This window comes from Capra hircus, chromosome 4, assembly GCF_001704415.2.
Source record: "Capra hircus breed San Clemente chromosome 4, ASM170441v1, whole genome shotgun sequence".
Lineage (NCBI taxonomy): Eukaryota > Metazoa > Chordata > Mammalia > Artiodactyla > Bovidae > Capra > Capra hircus.
The window spans coordinates 104,935,946-104,953,864 of record NC_030811.1 but is presented as its reverse complement, the minus strand read 5'-3'; the positions used below and the strand labels follow the sequence as shown (position 1 = coordinate 104,953,864).

Genomic DNA, 17,919 nt, shown 5'->3' with positions numbered 1-17,919 from the left:
CCTGTTGTGTGGTAGATGTAAGCAAATTAGAAACATTTAAAGACCCACACTGAATAATGTTTTATTTATTTCATTCATTCTCAGTTTTCTATGCTATAGAGTTGTAAAGAGGGGTGACCTCACATTGGTCGACTTCATTCTCCCTTAGGACACTATTAAATAAATCACCTATTTAAATCAATCACCAAAATACTTGTTTCATGTGAAGAGATGCTTTTGTTAGAGTTGTTGTGGGGTCTTTTCCAGGTGGTGCTTTCATTTCAGAGTTGTACCATCAAATGCAGTGGTTAGAAATTCGTGTTTTCTTAGTAGGTATCGGTGTTATTTAATCTAAAATCAGAAATTTTTGTGTTAGTTATTTAGAATTATGCTTGTAACTTTTATAAAACATAAAAGTACATCATTGTATAATTAACTTACAAGAGTCAGGATAACACCAAAGCTTCAGTTACATTCTTGGTCAATGACTGAGACCAAAATGATACAAATTTTGAGTGCAACTTGTTATAAGCCTCTCAAAGGCAGCAACTTTATCTTTTAAATTTTTGTGTCTCTTCACACTATTTAGTATCCTTCCTTAGGAAAAGAAAGATACGGCTTTTACATGTCCTGCATTAAAAAGAGGAAAGTTTTTGTTTGTTTTAATAACACCTCTTTAAATTAAGATATCTTATGGCTAAAATGCATCACATGCTAAGTGATCACACCCGTCCACAGAGGAATATATTACAATAAAGAACTGTCTGGTCTAAAATACTAACAGTGAAAAGACTGAGAAATTGTGGTCTAATGTAATCTAATGTAATGGGTGATTCCCTCCCCCCTAAATTAGTAGAATCAGTGATGGCTTTTTTTTTTTTTTTTTTAATGCTGTCCTATTTTTCATTTTATCAGTAAGAGACAGTAGAGGAGAAAAGCAGTCAATCTTTGTCATTGTCAGGTTGCTGACTTAAAAAAAAATGCACAATGTGATTTGCAAGTTAAGGTTTATTTGCGACAAAATGAGGACTAGAACCCAGGAGATGGCATTTCAGATACTCTGAGAAACTGCTCCAAAGAGGTAGGGGCCGGATCCGTGTATATGTGATCTTGGTGAAAGGGGAGTACATGCAATCAAACATGTATTTTTGCAGGTTTCTGTAAGTCATGAGGGGTAGTGGTCACCATGAAGGAATTTAGTGCTTTTCTAGATGTGAGGAGATGCAAGAATTGGGCTTGTAAAATCAGCTCCTGAGAATATTTAACTCTCAGAAGACTTGTTCTGCCAGTGTTTCCAGAGCACAGAGTGCCTCATTTCTGCTCTCTACCCTGAACTGCTTTCAGGGAATGTTAAAGGTCAGCAAGTGCAGCAGCGCATGATTTAACCCTTGTGGAGGTCGATGGCAAGTGCCCCTTTGTAGCTGACAAGGCTGCGATTGTTGATTCTGAAAATCAAGTGTGACTTCTGAAAATCAAGTAAGAGTAATGAGTTGAAAGGAAAACAAAACCCCTCACGCCCCCACATTGAACAGCAGCAGCAAAGCTAGACAGAAGTCTCCAATTCTGATAGAGACTTTGGTGGGTGATGTTTACAGACCAGCGCTGTGCTGTGCTTAGTCACTCAGTCGTGTCTGACTCTTTGCGACCCCGTGGACTGTAGCCCACCAGGCCCCTCCGTCCATGGGAGTCTCCAGGCAAGAATACTGGAGTGGGTTATCATGACCTCCTCCAGGGATCTTCCCGACCCAGGAATCGAACCGGGGTCTCCTGCACTGCAGGTGGTTTCCAATGTTCATAGGAGCGATATTTATAGTAGTTAAGACATGGAAGCAAACTAAATGAGTGGATAAAGAAAATGTGGTATATGGGTACAATGGAGTATTCAGCCATAAAAAAAAAAAAAAGTAAAATAATGCCATTTGCAGCATCATGCTGCTAAGTCGCTTCAGTCGTGTCCGACTCTGTGCGACCCCAGAGACGGCAGCCCACCAGGCTCCCCCGTCCCTGGGATTCTCCAGGCAAGAACACTGGAGTGGGTTGCCATTTCCTCCTCCAATGCATGAAAGTGAAAAGTGCAAGTGAAGTCACTCAGTCGTGTCTGACTCTTAGCGACCCCATGGACTGCAGCCTACCAGGCTCCTCTGTCCATGGGATTTTCCAGGCAAGAGTACTGGAGTGGGGTGCCGTTGCCTTCTCCATTGCAGCATCATGGATGGACCTAAATATTGTCATACCTTTACATGAAATAAATTAGAGAAAGACAAATATCATATGACATCACTTATTTATGAAATCTAAGAAAATGATACAAGTGAACTTATTTACAAAACAGAAAGACTCACAGACATAGGAAAGAATCATGGGTACCACAGGGGAAGGGAGGGACTTCCCTGGTGGTACAGTGGATAAGAATCCACCTGTCAGTGAAGGGGACATGGGTTCAGTCCCTGGGTTTGAAGATTTCACAGGCCATGGAAAACAAAGCCCGTATGCCACAGCTACTGAGTTGGTGCACCTCGGGCCCATGTTCCTAGAGCCGTGTGTCTAGAGCCCGAGCTCTCATTGCAGAGAAGCCACTGCAGTGAGAAGTATTTGTTAAAAGGACTTTTAAATTAAAAGTATTAAGTTTTAAGTAAACAAGTATTATTTAATATTAATTTAATGTCAATTATTATTAAATTAATATTATTTAATATTATTAAGTAATAGGTATTAAGTATTTATTAAAAGTTAGAAGAGGGATGATGAGGGATAAATTAGGAGTATGAAATTAATATACACACTACTGTATGTAAAATAAATAACAAGGACCAATATATAGCACAGTGTGTTAGTTGCTCAGTAGTGCCCGACTCTTTGCAGTCCATGGACAGAGGAGCCTGGTGGGCTTCAGTCCATGGGATTTTCCAGGCAAGGATACTGGAGTGGTTTACCATTTCCTTCTCCAGGGGATCTTCCCGACCCAGGGATTGAACCCGGGTCTTTTGCACTTTAGGCAGATTCTTTATGGACTGAGCTACTAGGGAAGCCCTGGTATATATAGCACAGAGAGCTATATTCACTGTCTTGTAGTGGAAAAGATTCTGAAGAATTCTACCATAAATCAGATATACTTCAATTAAAAATTGAAAAAGGTTTTTATTTGATTTCATATGATATTTGGCTTAGGGAAAAAGCAAATACTATAAAAGAATCATAACATAAATATAAATTGCTCGTGCTTCCTGGTAATGACAGCTGTTAGGTTTGGTGTATATCTTTCCGTATTTCTTTCCTGCTGCTGCTGCTAAGTCGCTTCAGTTGTGTCCGACTCTGTGCAACCCCATAGATAGCAGCCCACCAGGCTCTCCCATCGCTGGGATTCTCCAGGCAAGAACACTGGAGTGGGTTGCCATTTCCTTCTCCAGTGCATGAAAGTAAAAAGTGAAAGTGAAGTCGCTCAGTCATGTCCGACTCTTAGCGACCGTATGGACTGCAGCCCACCAGGCTCCTCCGTTCATGCGGTTTTCCAGGCAAGAGTACCGGAGTAGGGTGCCATTGCCTTCTCTGATTTCTTTCTTAAGAATGTACAAAACTTAACTGCACATATAAAACAGAAAATAATTTTATAATAAAAGCCTGCTAGTTTCAATTTGAAAAGCCAAATTAGAAAAAGTACCAGAAAGGATGAAATAGTATAAAACAGATACTTCAGCTAAAAGGTTGTCTCTCCAAGAGGCCTGGGTGACAGAGCAGCAGTTCTGAGTCCAAGGCCCATGGTCCCAAAGGGTGGGATCTTCAGACAGAGGCAACCTTCAGTTCAGTTCGGTCGCTCAGTCGTGTCTGACTCTTTGTGACCCCATGAATCGCAGCACGCCAGGCCTCCCTGTCCATCACCAACTCCCGGAGTTCACTCAGACTCGCGGCCATCGAGTCAGTGATGCCATCCAGCCATCTCATCCTCTGTCGTCCCCTTCTCCTCCTGCCCCCAGTCCCTCCCAGCATCGGAGTCTTTTCCAGTGAGTCAACTCTTCGCATGAGGTGGCCAAAGTACTGGAGTTTCAGCTTTAGCATCATTCCTTCCAAAGAAATCCCAGAGTTGATCTCCTTCAGAATGGACTGGTTGGATCTCCTTGCAGCCCAAGGGACTCTCAAGAGTCTTCTCCAACACCACAGTTCAAACGCATCAATTCTTTGGTGCTCAGCCTTCTTCACAGTCCAACTCTCACATCCATACATGACTAATGGAAAAACCAAAGCCTTGACTAGATGAACCTTAGTCTGCAAAGTAATGAATATGCTATCTAGGTTGGTCATAACTTTTCTTCCAAGGAGTAAGCGTCTTTTAATTTCATGGCTGCAGTCACCATCTGCAGTGATTTTGGAGCCCCCCAAAATAGTCTGACACTGTTTCCACTGTTTCTCCATCTACTTCCCATGGAGTGATGGGATCGGATGCCATGATCTTTGTTTTCTGAATGTTGAGCTTTAAGCCAACTTTTTTACTCTCCTCTTTCACTTTCTGCCATAAGGGTGGTGTCATCTGCATATCTGAGGTTATTGATATTTCTCCCGGCATTCTTGATTCCAGCTTGTGTTTCTTCCAGTCCAGCGTTTCTCATGATGTACTCTGCATATAAGTTAAATAAGCAGGGTGACAATATACATGTAAGTGATATTATATTAATATTTGTGTTTCTCTGGCTTCACTTAGTATGTAACCTCTCTAGGTCCAGACTATTATTTTAAGTTTTTCTGAAACACTACTTTCTGCAAGAGCCTAGACTACACAAATCAGTTCAGTTCAGTCGCTCCGTCGTGTCCAACTCTTTGCGACCCCATGGACTGCAGCACGCCAATAGGATTCAACAAACCTTGGTAAGCCGCTCTGGATATTCTAACATTTTCTTGATTTTGTAGCCCTTTCAATACTTTGTTTTTAAGAATTTTTTTTTTTTTTTGAATGTGGACCATTTTTAAAGACTTTGTTGAATGCGTTACAGTGTTGCTTCTGTTTCTTGTTCTGGTGTTTTGGCTACATGGCATGTGGGGTCTTAGCTCCCTGAACAGGGATTGAAGCCACACTGCCAGTCTTGGAAGTTGAATTCCTAACCACCTGAGCACCAGGGAAGCCCCTCTGCTTTGCTTCTGTAGTCTTCTGTTGTTTACCTCTGTGCTTCCAGTGAGCTGAGATCCCTCTGCTATCCCTTCAGCAGGCTGTGCTCTTTGTTCCTGCTGACCCTTCTCACAGGAGAGTCCTCCCTTTTCTTCCTGGTTTACATCTGTGCCCGTCAAATGAAGTTAAACTCAAGGCTGCCTGTTGGCCAAATGTAACAGGGCTCTTTATTCTCATTGAGCCTTCTGAAATGTTTTGTACTGTTTAATGCTATTAGGGGTAATATAATCTTTTATGATTAAACTGTCCAAAGCACGGACTTTTGTCTTTTTTGGCCTCTCTTGGAATAAATTAGAAAACTTGTTATTTAGATTTTATTACTTTTGTGTAACCATGCAATTCACAACTCATCCTACAGAAGAGGAAGATTAAACATGGTTCAGGATTTTAGTTTTTCAGCAGTATAGAATTTCCTGGATTGATTTATATCAGTCCTACATAGGCATCTTAGTATATTTACATTATCTTAATGTATTTACATTATCAAGAAGTCTATTGAAACAAGATGATCAGATTGTGAAAATCAGGTTACCTTTAGTCCTTTTGTCATGGGTAATATTATTTAAAAGGTAAATCTTAGAATAATAGGAAAAATAAATACGTTACTTGTGCTACCCGCTTTCCTTCAGAGCAGTAAAATCTGCCCTGCGTAGTGATCAGAGTAGCCTTCTACATGCAGTCTGTGTATCATTAAGAGTGAAGACACTGTCCTTTCATTTTCCAGTTTTATGTGAATGCATAGAGAAAGGAGCATCTTGCTTTGCATATGAAGGCTGCACCTGTAACCACACAAAGTGGTTTAAGAGATTTGAGACAATGGGTAACTGTGAACCACAGTGTTCATGGGCTTCCCTGGTGGCTCAGATGGTAAAGAATCTGCCTGCAATGCGGGAGACCCGGGTTCCATCCCTGGGTTGGGAAGGTCCCCTGGAGGAGGGCATGGCAGCCCACTCCAGTATCCTGGCCTGGAGAATCCCATGGACAGAGGGGCCTGGGGGACTATAGTCCATGGGGTCTCAAGGAGTCGGACACAACTGAGCGACTAAGCCCAGCACGCTGCATTTATATAACGCCTAGAGTATCATGCTGATAATTTAAAAATCGCTTTCTTGGGGTATTATCAACGTAGGGTGAAGTGCACACGTTGCAGGTGTGCAGGTTGGTGAGCTTTGGCATGCGTATGTGCATGTCTCCTGAGACCGTCACTCCAATTGAGGTTATGAATCTATCTGTCACCCTCAAAAGTTTCCTTGTGATCGTGGTAATTCCTCCCTCCCACTCTCCCTCCCAGTACCTCCCATTCCCTAGGCAGGCCCTCATCTGCTTTCTGTCACTTGATGTTAGTTTGCATTTTCTAGAAGTTTTTTTGTGGTCTGGCTTCTTTCACTCAGCCTGTTTTTTTTTCTTTTTCCCCTGCCAAGATTCGTGCGTGTTGTAGCATGCCTTAGGCCTTCATGCCTTTTTGTTGCTGAATAGTATTATGGGTGTGCTCCTGCTGCTGCTACTGCTAAGTCGCTTCAGTCGTGCCTGACTCTGCGACCCCATAGACGGCAGCCCACCAGGCTCCTCCCCGTCCATGGGATTCTCCAGGCAAGAGTACTGGAGTGGGGTGCCACTGCCTTCTCCGATGGGTATGCTGCAGTTTGTTTCTTCTTTGATTTATTGTTGAACATGTGGGTTGTTTCCAGTTTGGAGCTGTTACCTAAAAAGCTATATAAAGTTTGCATATAAATATGGACATACACTGTTGTTTTTCTTAGGTAAATACTTAAAGGAGAAGGTCTGGGTCATATGGTAGGTGTATATGTTAGCTTTTTCTTAAGAAACTGCCACACCGTTATCCAGAGAGGCTGTACCACAGTGTGCAAGAGTTCCCGTTGGTCCATGGTTTTGTCAAGAGTTGGCATGGCACGCCTTTTACAGTGTTAATAAGGATATATAGTGTTAACCCACTGAGATTTTAATTTGCATTTGCCTGTTGACTAATGATGTTGAGTATCATTTAATGTGGTTCTTTGCCACCATGTATCATCTTTGGGAAAAAGTCTGCTTGCCCAGTTTTTATTGACTTTTTTTTCTCATGATTGAATTTTAAGAGTTCTTTATATGTTCTAAACATGCATCCTATTTCAGATCTGTGATTTGCAAGGATTTTCTCCCAACCTGTGTCTTGGACAGTGAACAAACACTTCATCCCCCCCTGTGTGGAGGCAGCTCCAGGATCCCAGCGTCTGGGGATTAGGAGGCCTTCTGGGCTGGGTCCCAGCTCAGCCAGGCCATAGTGTTGCTGCCGGGGATAATGGCTTTTTAAGAATAAATTTTGATGTTTCTCCCATCTGTAAGTGTAAAATTTGCTCACTGTTGACAATTTTTATAATGCTGACATCATGTCTAAGGAAATGAGGCTGGAACATGCTGGAACAAGCAGAAGAAGGCCACCGTCAAAGCCATGTATGTCAGAAGCACGCATGCTTGGGGCTTCCCATCTGCTTAGCCGGGGGCACCGGGGCTGCTACAGGCCTTCTGCGCTTTGTGGGTGGCGCTCCTAAATCCCTCTTAGTTTTGCTCAGGATTGCCTTCGAAATCAGGTAGGTTCAGGTTACTGTTTGTAACCTGGATTTTTCGGGGAAGGCAATGGCACCCCAGTCCAGTACTCTTGCCTGGAAAACCCCATGGATGGAGGAGCCTGGTAGGCTGCAGTCCATGGGGTCGCTAAGGGTCGGATATGACTGATCAACTTCACTTTCACTTTTCACTTTCATGCATTGGAGAAGGAAATGGCAACCCACTCCAGTACTCTTGCCTGGAGAATCCCAGGGACGGGGGAGCCTGGTGGGCTGCCGTCTCTGGGGTCGCACAGAGTCGGACATGACTGAAGTGACTTAGCAGCAGAAGCAGCAGCTGCATTTTTAGTGCCCGGTTAGTATCTGGCCTAAGCACTTACTTTATATTTTATGACTGTTTCTCAAGCGAAAGCCTTGAACATGGATGTTGTGGAATTAGCAAGTGTCTTCAGAACACAGAGCTGAGCGTGGTTTAGAAAAGTAGGGATTTAGAAGGACGAGCGTGAAACTGATCAAATGTATTTTGCTAATACTAGGAAATATTCTATTGAAGTCCAACACAAATGCTTTGTCTTTGGTGCTTTGTTGATGAAAAACGTTCAGTTGTGGTGCCCAAGAGACTTGGTTTAAAATTCTAGCTCTGCTGTTGACCAGCCATATACATTTGCATCCATATGTAACTAACTTCAGTTCTTTCATTTACATGATGTGCCTAATTATGTGTGCCTGGTGGGTGATGGTAAGATTACAGGAGATAGAGTCTTTAAGGCATTTTGGTACTGTGCTTGACACATTGTAGAAGCCTGGCAGGTGTTACTGGGGTAGTAGTTACTCCCTTTCTCTTGCCCAGTTTCTAGTCTTAGGGGGGTCAGAAAATCTGGCTGCTGGAGTGGTGACCTAGCCGTGTAACTTTCCTGCTGTGGGACTAGCCTGTAGAGGGAAGATGGCAGAATGGTACTGCCAGCTCTGCTAGGATAAATTTTTATACCACTTTGTGTTTTTAATGACACGAAAAATACCATGGGATAAAGATAATTTGTTGTAGATTTTAGTGTCTCAGGACATAGCCTTTACATGCACAGAGTGATTGCTGTTAAGCTATATAGTTAGACTGAATTAGGTACCTAGTGGAACGAATGAATCACTAATGTCAGCAGCGTTGACGGAACAAGGGAATCCCAAGAGTTGGATTGTGAAATTGGCACCATGTTCCCATGGGAAAACATCTTGAAGGAGTTAAGACCGTGGTCATGTGTGAAACTCCCTCCCATCTTGAAGGAGTTAAGACAGGGGTGAGGGTGATGGATACTTTTGTAGCAATTTTAGAGCAATTTCCGGTGGATGTTTGTAGCAAACTTTGCTGCTATTCTGAGTTCTTTTATGCTGTCTCTACTACCCTTTTCCTGACCTATTTCTTCCAAGCCTGGATGGTTCTTGACTTCTTGGAAGCTAAGTTCTCTCTCCTTCTCTGAAATGTTTGGGATTTTCTAATGTTCTAGAGTGACAAACTGTGATACTATCCATTGCCGCAGAAGTTGTCGTACTGTTGACAACCTGCTGCAGCCTGTTTAAGCCTGTGTATTGTTTTAACTTTTCTTTATAGGTTATGGAGAGCTTAAATGCTTCAATTAATTCTTTGAATTATAAGTTCTGTACAAAATACTTGAATTTAAAAAGATTCTTATACTACTGCTGAATTTGCTCTGAGTTTTATAACAATGTATCTAAACTTTGGGGGCTTGAGTATGACTCATGAGAACTGGTTTTCTGGTTTTTATGTTTGTTCCATTTTGGTCTTATGGCCAGACATGAAAATGTATTGAAGTTTGAGTCCTTCCCTTAAAGGCTTTTCCTTTGTTTGTTAGAACAGGAACCACTTTCCTTTTTTTTTTTTCTTTTCTAGCTCTAAAGTTTACTTATTTTGTTCCCTACCTTCTTTTTTTTAACGATTAATTTATTTTTCTATTGAAGGATAATTGCTTTACAGAATTTTGCTGTTTTCTGTCAAACCTCAACATGAACCAGCCATAGGTATACATATAACCCCTCCCTTTTGAAACTCCCTCCCATCTTCCTCCCCATGCCATCCCTCTAGGTGGATACAGAGCCCCTGTTTGAGTTTCCTGAGCCATAAAGCAAATTCCCGTTGGCTATCTATTTTACATATGGTAATATAAGTTTCCATGTTACTCTATATATATATCTCACTCTCTCCTCCTCTCTCCCCATGTCCATAAGTCTTTTCTCTATCTCTGTTTCTTCATTCAGTTCAGTTCAGTTGCTCAGTCGTGTCCGACTCCTTGCGACCCCATGAACCGCAGCACGCCAGGCCTCCCTGTCCATCACTAGCTCCTGGAATTTACACAAACTCATGTCCATTGAATTGTTGATGCCATCTAACCATCTCATCCTCTGTCGTCCCCTTCTCCTCCCGCCTTCAATCTTTCACAGCATCAGAGTCTTTTCCAATGAGTCAACTGTTCGCATGAGGTGGCCAAAGTACTGGAGTTTCAGCTTTAGCATCAGTCCTTCCAGTGAACACCCAGGACTGATCTCCTTCAGAATGGACTGGTTGGATCTCCTTGCAGTCCAAGGGACTCTCAAGAGTCTTCTCCAACACCACAGTTCAAAAGCATCAATTCTTCGGTGTTCAGCTTTCTTTATAGTCCAACTCTCACATCCATACATGACTACTGGAAAAACCATAGCCTTGACTAGACGAACCTTAGTTGGAAAAGTAATGTCTCTACTTTTCAATATGCCGTCTAGGTTGGTCATGACTTTCCTTCCAAGGAGTAAGCATTTTTTAATTTCATGGCTGCGATTACCATCTACAGTGATTTTGGAGCCCAGAAAAATAAAGCCACTGTTTCCCCATCTATTTCCCATGAAGTGATGGGACCAGATGCCATGATCTTAGTTTTCTGAATGTTGAGCTTCAGAAAAAGCCAACTTTTCCACTCTCCTCTTTCACTTTCATCAAGAGGCTCTTTAGTTCTTCTTCACTTTCTGCCGTAAGAGTGGTGTCATCTGCATATCTGAGGTTGTTGATATTTCTCCCAACAATCTTGATTCCAGCTTGTACTTCCTCCAGCCCAGCATTTCTTATGATGTACTCTGCATAGAAGTTAAATAAGCAGGGTGACAATATACAGCCTTGATGTACTCCTTTTCCTATTTGGAACCAGTCTGTTGTTCCATGTCCAGTTCTAACTGTTGCTTCCTGACCTGCATATAGGTTTCTCAAGAGGCAGGTCAGGTAGTCTGGTATTCCCATCTCTTTCAGAATTTTCCACAGTTTATTGTGATCCACACAATCAAAGGCTTTGGCCTAGTCCATAAAGCAGAAATAGATGTTTTTCTGGAACTCTCTTGCTTTTTTGATGATCCAGCGGATGCTGGAAATTTGATCTCTGGTTCCTCTGCCTTTTCTTAAACCAGCTTGAACATCTGGAAGTTCATGGGTCACGTATTGGTGAAGCCTGGCTTGGAGAATTTTAAGCATTACTTTACTAGCGTGTGAGATGAGTGCAGTTGTGCGGTAGTTTGAGCATTCTTTGGCATTGCCTTTCTTTGGGATTGGAATGAAAACTGACCTTTTCCAGTCCTGTTGCCACTGCTTAGTTTTCCAAATTTGCTGGCATATTGAGTGCAGCACTTTCATAGCATCATCTTTCAGGATTTCAAATAGCTCAACTGGAATTCCATCACCTCCACTAGCTTTGTTCATAGTGATGCTTTCTAAGGCCTTCTTGACTTCACATTCCAGAATGTCTGGTTCTAGGTGAGTGATCACACCATTGTGATTATGTGGGTCATGAAGATCTGTTTTGTGTAGTTCTTCTGTGTATTCTTGCCACCTCTTCTTAATATCTTCTGCTTCTGTTAGGTCCATACCATTTCTGTCCTTTATCGAGCCCATCTTTGCATGAAATGTTCCCTTGGTATCTCTAATTTTCTTGAAGAGATCTCTAGTTTTTCCTGTTCTGTTGTTTTCCTCTATTTCTTTGCTTTGATTGCTGAGGAAGGCTTTCTTATCTCTCCTTGCTATTCTTTGGAATGCTGCATTCAGTGGGTACATCTTTCCTTTTCTCCTTTGCTTTTTGCTTCTCTTCTTTGCACAGCTATTTGTAAGGCCTCCTCAGACAGCCATTTTGCTTTTTTGCATTTCTTTTTCTTGGAGATGGTCTTGATTCCTGTCTCCTGTACACTATCACGACCTCTGTCCATTGTTCATCAGGCACTCTATCTATCAGATCTAGTCCCTTAAATCTATTTCTTACTTCAACTGTATAATTATAAGGGATTTGATTTAGTTCATACCTGAATGATCTAGACTTTTTTCAATTTAAGTCTGAATTTGGCAGTAAGGAGTTCATGATCTGAGCCACAGTCAGCTCCCAGTCTTGTTTTTGCTGTCTGTTTAGAGCTTCTCCATCTTTGGCTGAAAAGAATATGATCAATCTGATTTCGGTGTTGACTATCTAGTGATGTCCACGTGTAGAGTCTTCTCTTGTGTTGTTGGAAGAGGGTGTTTGCTATGACCAGTGTGTTCTCTTGGCAAAACTCTATTAGCCTTTGCTCTGCTTCATTCTGTACTCCAAGGCCAAATTTGCCTGTTACTCCAGGTGTTTATTGACTTCGTACTTTAGCATTCCAGTCCCCTATAATGAAAAGGACATCATTTTTGCATGTTAGTTCTAAAGGTCTTGGAGGTCTTCATAGGACCGTTCACCTTCAGCTTCTTCAGCATTACTGGTCGGGGCATAGACTTGGATTACCGTGATATTGAATGGTTTGCTGTGGAAACAAACAGATCATTCTGTCATTTTTGAGATCACATCCAAGTTTTGCATTTAGGACTTCATTGCTGCCCTGTAAATAAATTCTTTAGTACCATTTTTCTAGATTCTGTATATATGCATTAGAATATGATATTTACCTTTCTCTTTCTGACTTAATGTCACTCTGTGGAATAAGCTCTAGGTTTATCCACCTCATTAGAACTGACTCAAATGCATCCGTTTTATGGCTGAGTAATATTCCACTGTGTACCACAACTTATTTATCCATTCATCTATGGATGAACATCTAGGTTGCTTCTTTGTTCTAGCTATTGTAAACAATGCTGCAAAGAACGATGGGATACATGTATCTTTTTCAAGTTTGATTTCCTCAGGTTATATGCCTAGGAGTGGGATTGCTGGGTCATATGGTGGTATTATTCCTAGTTTTTGAAGGAGTCTCCATACCATCTTCCATAGTGGTTGTATCAATTTACACTCCCACCAACAGTGCAAGAAGGTTCCCTTTTCTCCACACCCTCTCCAGCATTTATTGTTTGTAGACTTTTTGATGAGGCCATCTTGCCTGGTGTGAGGTGATATCTCATTGTGGTTTTGATTTGCATTTCTCTAATAATGAGCGATGTTGAACATCTTTTCATGTGTTTGTTAGCCACCTGTATGTCTTCTTTGGATAAATGTCTGTTTAGATCTTTTCCCCACTGTTTGATTGGGCTGTTTGTTTTTCTGGCATTGAGTTGTATGAGCTGCTTGTATATTTTGGAAATTAATCCTTTGTCAGTTGTTTCATTTGCTATTATTTTCTCTCATTCTGAGGGTTGTCTTTCCACCTTGCTTATAGTTTCCTTTGCTGTGCAAAAGCCTTTTAAGTTTAATCAGGTCCCACGTGTTTACTTTTGTTCTTATTTCCATTACTCTAGGAGGTGGATCATAGAAGATTTTGCTTTGATTTATGTCATCAAATGTTCTGTTCCTCTAAGAATTATATAGTTTTCTAGTCTTACATTTAGGTCTTTAATCCATTTTGATCCATTTAATCCATTTTATGTATGGTGTTAGGAAGCGTTCTAATTTCATTCTTTTACATGTAGCTGTCCAGTTTTTCCAGCACCATTTATTGAAGAAGCTATCTTTGCCCCATTGTATATTCTTGCCTCCTTTGTCAAAAATAAGGTACCCATAGATGCATGGGTTTATTTCTGGGCTTTCTATCTCATTCCATTGGTCTATATTTCTGTTTTTGTGCCAGTACCATACTGTGTTGGTGACTGTAGTTTTGTACTATAATCTGAAGTTAGGAAGGTTGATTCCTCCAGCTCCATTCTCCTTTCTCAAGACTGCTTTGGCTGTTGGGGATCTTTTGTGTTTCTATATGAATTGTGAATTTTTTTGTTCTAGTTCTGTGAAAAATGCCATTGGTAATTTGATAGGGATCGCACTGAATCTGTGGATGGCAGTTGGTCGTATCGTCATTTTCACAATATTGGTCCTTCCTAGCCAGGAACATGGACTATCTTTCCATCTATTTATATCACCTTTGATTTCTTTCATTACTGTCTTACAGTTTTCTGTGTATGGTTCTTTTGTCTCTTTAGGTAAGTTTATTACTAGATATTTAATTCTTTTTGTTGGAATGGGGAATGGGATTGATTCCTTAATTTCTCTTTCTGATTTTTCATTGTTAGTATATAGAAATGCAAGTGATTTCTGTGTATTGATATGTATCCTGAAACTTTGCTAAATTCAGTGATTAGCTCTAGTGATTTTCTGATACTATCTTTAGGGTTTTCTATGTACAGTATCATGTCATCTGCAAACAGTGAGAGCTTTACTTCTTCTTTTTTGATCTAAGTTCCTTTTCTTTCTTTTTCTTCTCTGATTGCTGTAGCTTGGACTTCCAGAACTATGTTGAATAATAGTGGTGAAAATGGGCACCCTTGTCTTGTTCCTGATCTTAGAGGGAATGCTTTCCATTTTTCACCATCAAGAATAATGTTTGCTATAGGCTTATCTTATATGGCCTTTACTATGTTGAGGTAGGTTCCTTTTATGCCCATTTTTTGAAGAGTTTTAATCATAAATGGGTGCTGAATTTTGTCAAAGGCTTTTTCTGCACCTATTGAGATGATCATATGGTTTTAATCTTTCGATTTGTTAATATGGTGTATCACATTGATTGATTTGCATATTTTGAAGAATCCTTGCTCCCCTGGAATAAATCCAATTTGATAATGATGTATGAGCTTTTTGATGTGTTGCTGAATTCTGTTTGCTAAAATCAGGAACCACTTTTTGAAACACCTCTCTCTGTCCACAAAGCTCCTTGTTCTAGAACTCTACTAACAAGGGACATTGCCGCATTGGCCTCCAAGGCGGGTAGAAGACTGCAGTCCTTATATGGCTCCTGATAGAACGTTGAGAGCCTGATGGTTCCATGGTTCTCATCTATGGTCACTGTGTAGTCAGGTCTCTCTCCCTGCTGTAGGCCAAGTAACTCACCCCGTCCCGAGGAGCTGCTTGAACCTTTTGTCCCATTCATTCATAGCAACATGCTCTAAGGTCAGTATGTCTTCTTCAGGTTCAGATGTGGCGCTCTTGGGTGGCGACTTTGTGAACCAAAGAGACCCGCGGTCTGTCCTGTCCCATCCTGTAACTGGGAAAGGTAATGCCCAAACCGCTCCCACCCAGAAAGGAGGGGCTGGGGGATTGACGGCAGGTGCAGAGGAGGGCAGTTCTGGCATCCCACTGAGCAGGCATCGTGGGGGAGCCCCGCCTTGGGTTGGAGAATGTTAACTAATTATGCCCCGATTCTGCTTCCCGGGAGGCCACCCCACCTCCCCAGCAGTCTCCAGCCCCACTGGCTCCACCCTCTTGGAGTTCCGTCCTCTTCCAGTAACTTCCTTGGCTACCACTGAAGTAAGCCCTGGAGAGGAGACCGTCCTTGGCGGATTAGCAGTTTGCTCTGGCAGCTTTCTGTCTGCAGCGTTGCTGTAAGTATCCAGTAGTCATAGCCCTCCTTTAATCCAGACTGGTAGTCACTTTGGCAGCGCAGCTCTCCAAAATCGTATTGGTTACTTATCTATTTGATTGTAGTCAGCTTCATGTATCTGTAGCTAGATATACAATTTTGGCTAACTGTAACTATATAGTTAATATATATAAATATGACTATAGTTATATAACTGTAACTGTAACTCTTAGATCTGCAGCATTTCTCATCTTTCCCCCTTAAATGTGCCCCCCTTTATTTATTCAAAGGTGTCTTTTCTCTGTGAGGCTCCAGTTGGACACCAGCCTGCTTCGTCTCTATGCCTTCACCCTTTGTGTCCTAAGTGACGGGCTACCCTTGTGGCTCAGTGATAAAGAATCAGCCCGCCAGTTCAGCAGACTCGGGTTCTACCCATGCATCGGGAAGATCTCTTGGAGAAGGGCATGGCAATCCACTCCAGCATTCTGCCTGGAGAATCCCATGGACAGAGGAGCCTGGTGGGCTGCAGTCCATGGGGTCTCAGAATCAGACACAACCGAGCAGCTAACACACACGCACACATATTCATGCCAGCTGAGGCTTTAGTGTCAGATTGATGATTATATCCTTGATTTGTCACTTACCAAGACTGAGTTTTAGTTATCTGCTCTTCCTTCAGAGGCGTTCTCTGTTTCAGTCTTAGCTGTTAGGGTTGAGAACTTAGTTGCTTCTTCCAACCTTTTAAGTCTTTGAATGAACTTTATTTTCTTACATTCCTGCCTGTAAGCCAGCCAGTTCTTTTCTGATATCATTTCTTTCTTGAATCAGTTTCTTTTTTATCTTATTCAGTTTTTTTTTCTTTTATCTCATTCCTCGTCTTTTCATCTTTTCCTGTTGCTTTTCCATTTAATCTTGTTTTTTCTTTTTGGGGCTTCCCTGGTGGCTCAGACGGTAAAGCGTCTGCCTGCAGTGCGGGAGACCCTGGTTCGATCCCTGGATTGGGAAGATCTCTTGGAGAAGGAAATGGCAACCCACTCCAGTATTCTTGCCTGGAAAATTCCATGGACTGAGAAGCCTGGTCGGCTATACAGTCCATGGGCTTGCAAAGAGTTGGACACGACTGAGCAACTTCACTTTCTTTTTGCCAGATTTAAAGGCCATTTCTCCTTATACTGTTTTGAGGATGCCAAACTTTTTCCAGACTTTTATCGCTCCATCATTATATCCAGTAAGCTCTGTCTTTGCAGATTTCATAGGCTCTTCCTTTTCCTTTACTGAAATATTTTCTTTTTCACACAGCTTGTGTTCTTCTTCTCCATTTTTTTTTTAAATTTTAGAAAGTGAAACCTGCCAGATATGTTTCCAACAAACTGACTCCTTTACCATCTACTCTGATCTACAACTCAGAAGTACCCAAACCAATCTCCGTTTCTAGAAGGCTTTTGACCAGACAAAATCTTGACCTACCCTCCCTGCTCGCTGTTCTGGTCTTGTTGCTGTTCAGTCACCCAGTCTCTGTGACCCCATGGACTGCAGCACGCCAGGCTGCCCTGCCCTTCACTGTCTCCCTGAGTTTGCTCAAACTCATGTCCTTCAAGTCAATGGTATCATCCAACCATCTCATCCTCTGTCATCCCCGTCTCCTCCTACCTTTAATCTTTCCCAGCATCAGGGTCTTTTCCAGGGAGTCAGTTCTTCACATCAGGTGGCCCAAGTATTGGAGCTTCCACATCAGCCCTTCTAATGAATATTCAGGACTGATTTCCTTTAGGATGGACTGGTTGAATCTCCTTGCAGTCCAAGGGTCTCTCAAGAGTCGTCTCCAACACCACAGTTCAAAAGCGTCAGTTCTTTGGCGTTCATCCTTCTTGATGGTCCAACTCTCACATCCATACATGAATACTGGAAAAACCATAGCTTTGACAAGACAGACCTTTGTTGGCAAAGTAATGTCTCTGCTTTTAAATGCATTTTCTAGGTTGGTCATAGCTTTTCTTCCAAGGAGCAAGTGTCTTTTAATTTCATGGCTGCAGTCACCATCTGCAGTGATTTTGAAGCCCAAGAAAATAAAGTCTGTCACTGTTTCCCCATCTATTTATGATGAAGTGATGGGATCAGATACCACGTTCTTCATTTTTTGAATGTTGAATTTTAAGCCAGCTTTTTCACTCTCTTTTACCTTCATTGAAAGGCTCTTTAGTTCTTCGCTTTCTCTCGTAAGGGTGATGTCATCTGCATATGTGAAGTGATTGATATTTCTCCCAGCAATCTTGATTCCAGCTTGTGCTTCATCCAGCCTGGCATTTCTCATGATGTACTCTGCATATAAGTTAATAAGCAGAGTGACAGTATACAGCCTCTATGTAATCTTTTCACAATTTTGAACCAATCCATTGTTCCATGTCGGCTTCTAATGTTGCTTCTTGTCCTGCATACAGGTTTCTCAGG

At 41.8% G+C, this 17,919-nt stretch overlaps 1 protein-coding gene across 2 annotated transcripts in view; it reads left to right on the top strand.

Annotated features, from left to right (window-relative positions):
• Window positions 1-17,919, top strand: part of UMAD1 (UBAP1-MVB12-associated (UMA) domain containing 1) — a 255,741-nt gene that overhangs the window by 14,280 nt on the left and 223,542 nt on the right. The window contains exon 2 of one of the 2 annotated variants that reach the window (XM_018047374.1): window positions 15,082-15,165. The exons of the other annotated variant lie outside the window; for it this stretch is intronic. The gene's annotated coding sequence lies outside the window, so the exon portion shown is untranslated. The remainder of the gene's footprint in view (window positions 1-15,081; window positions 15,166-17,919) is intronic. 2 annotated transcript variants of the gene reach the window in all.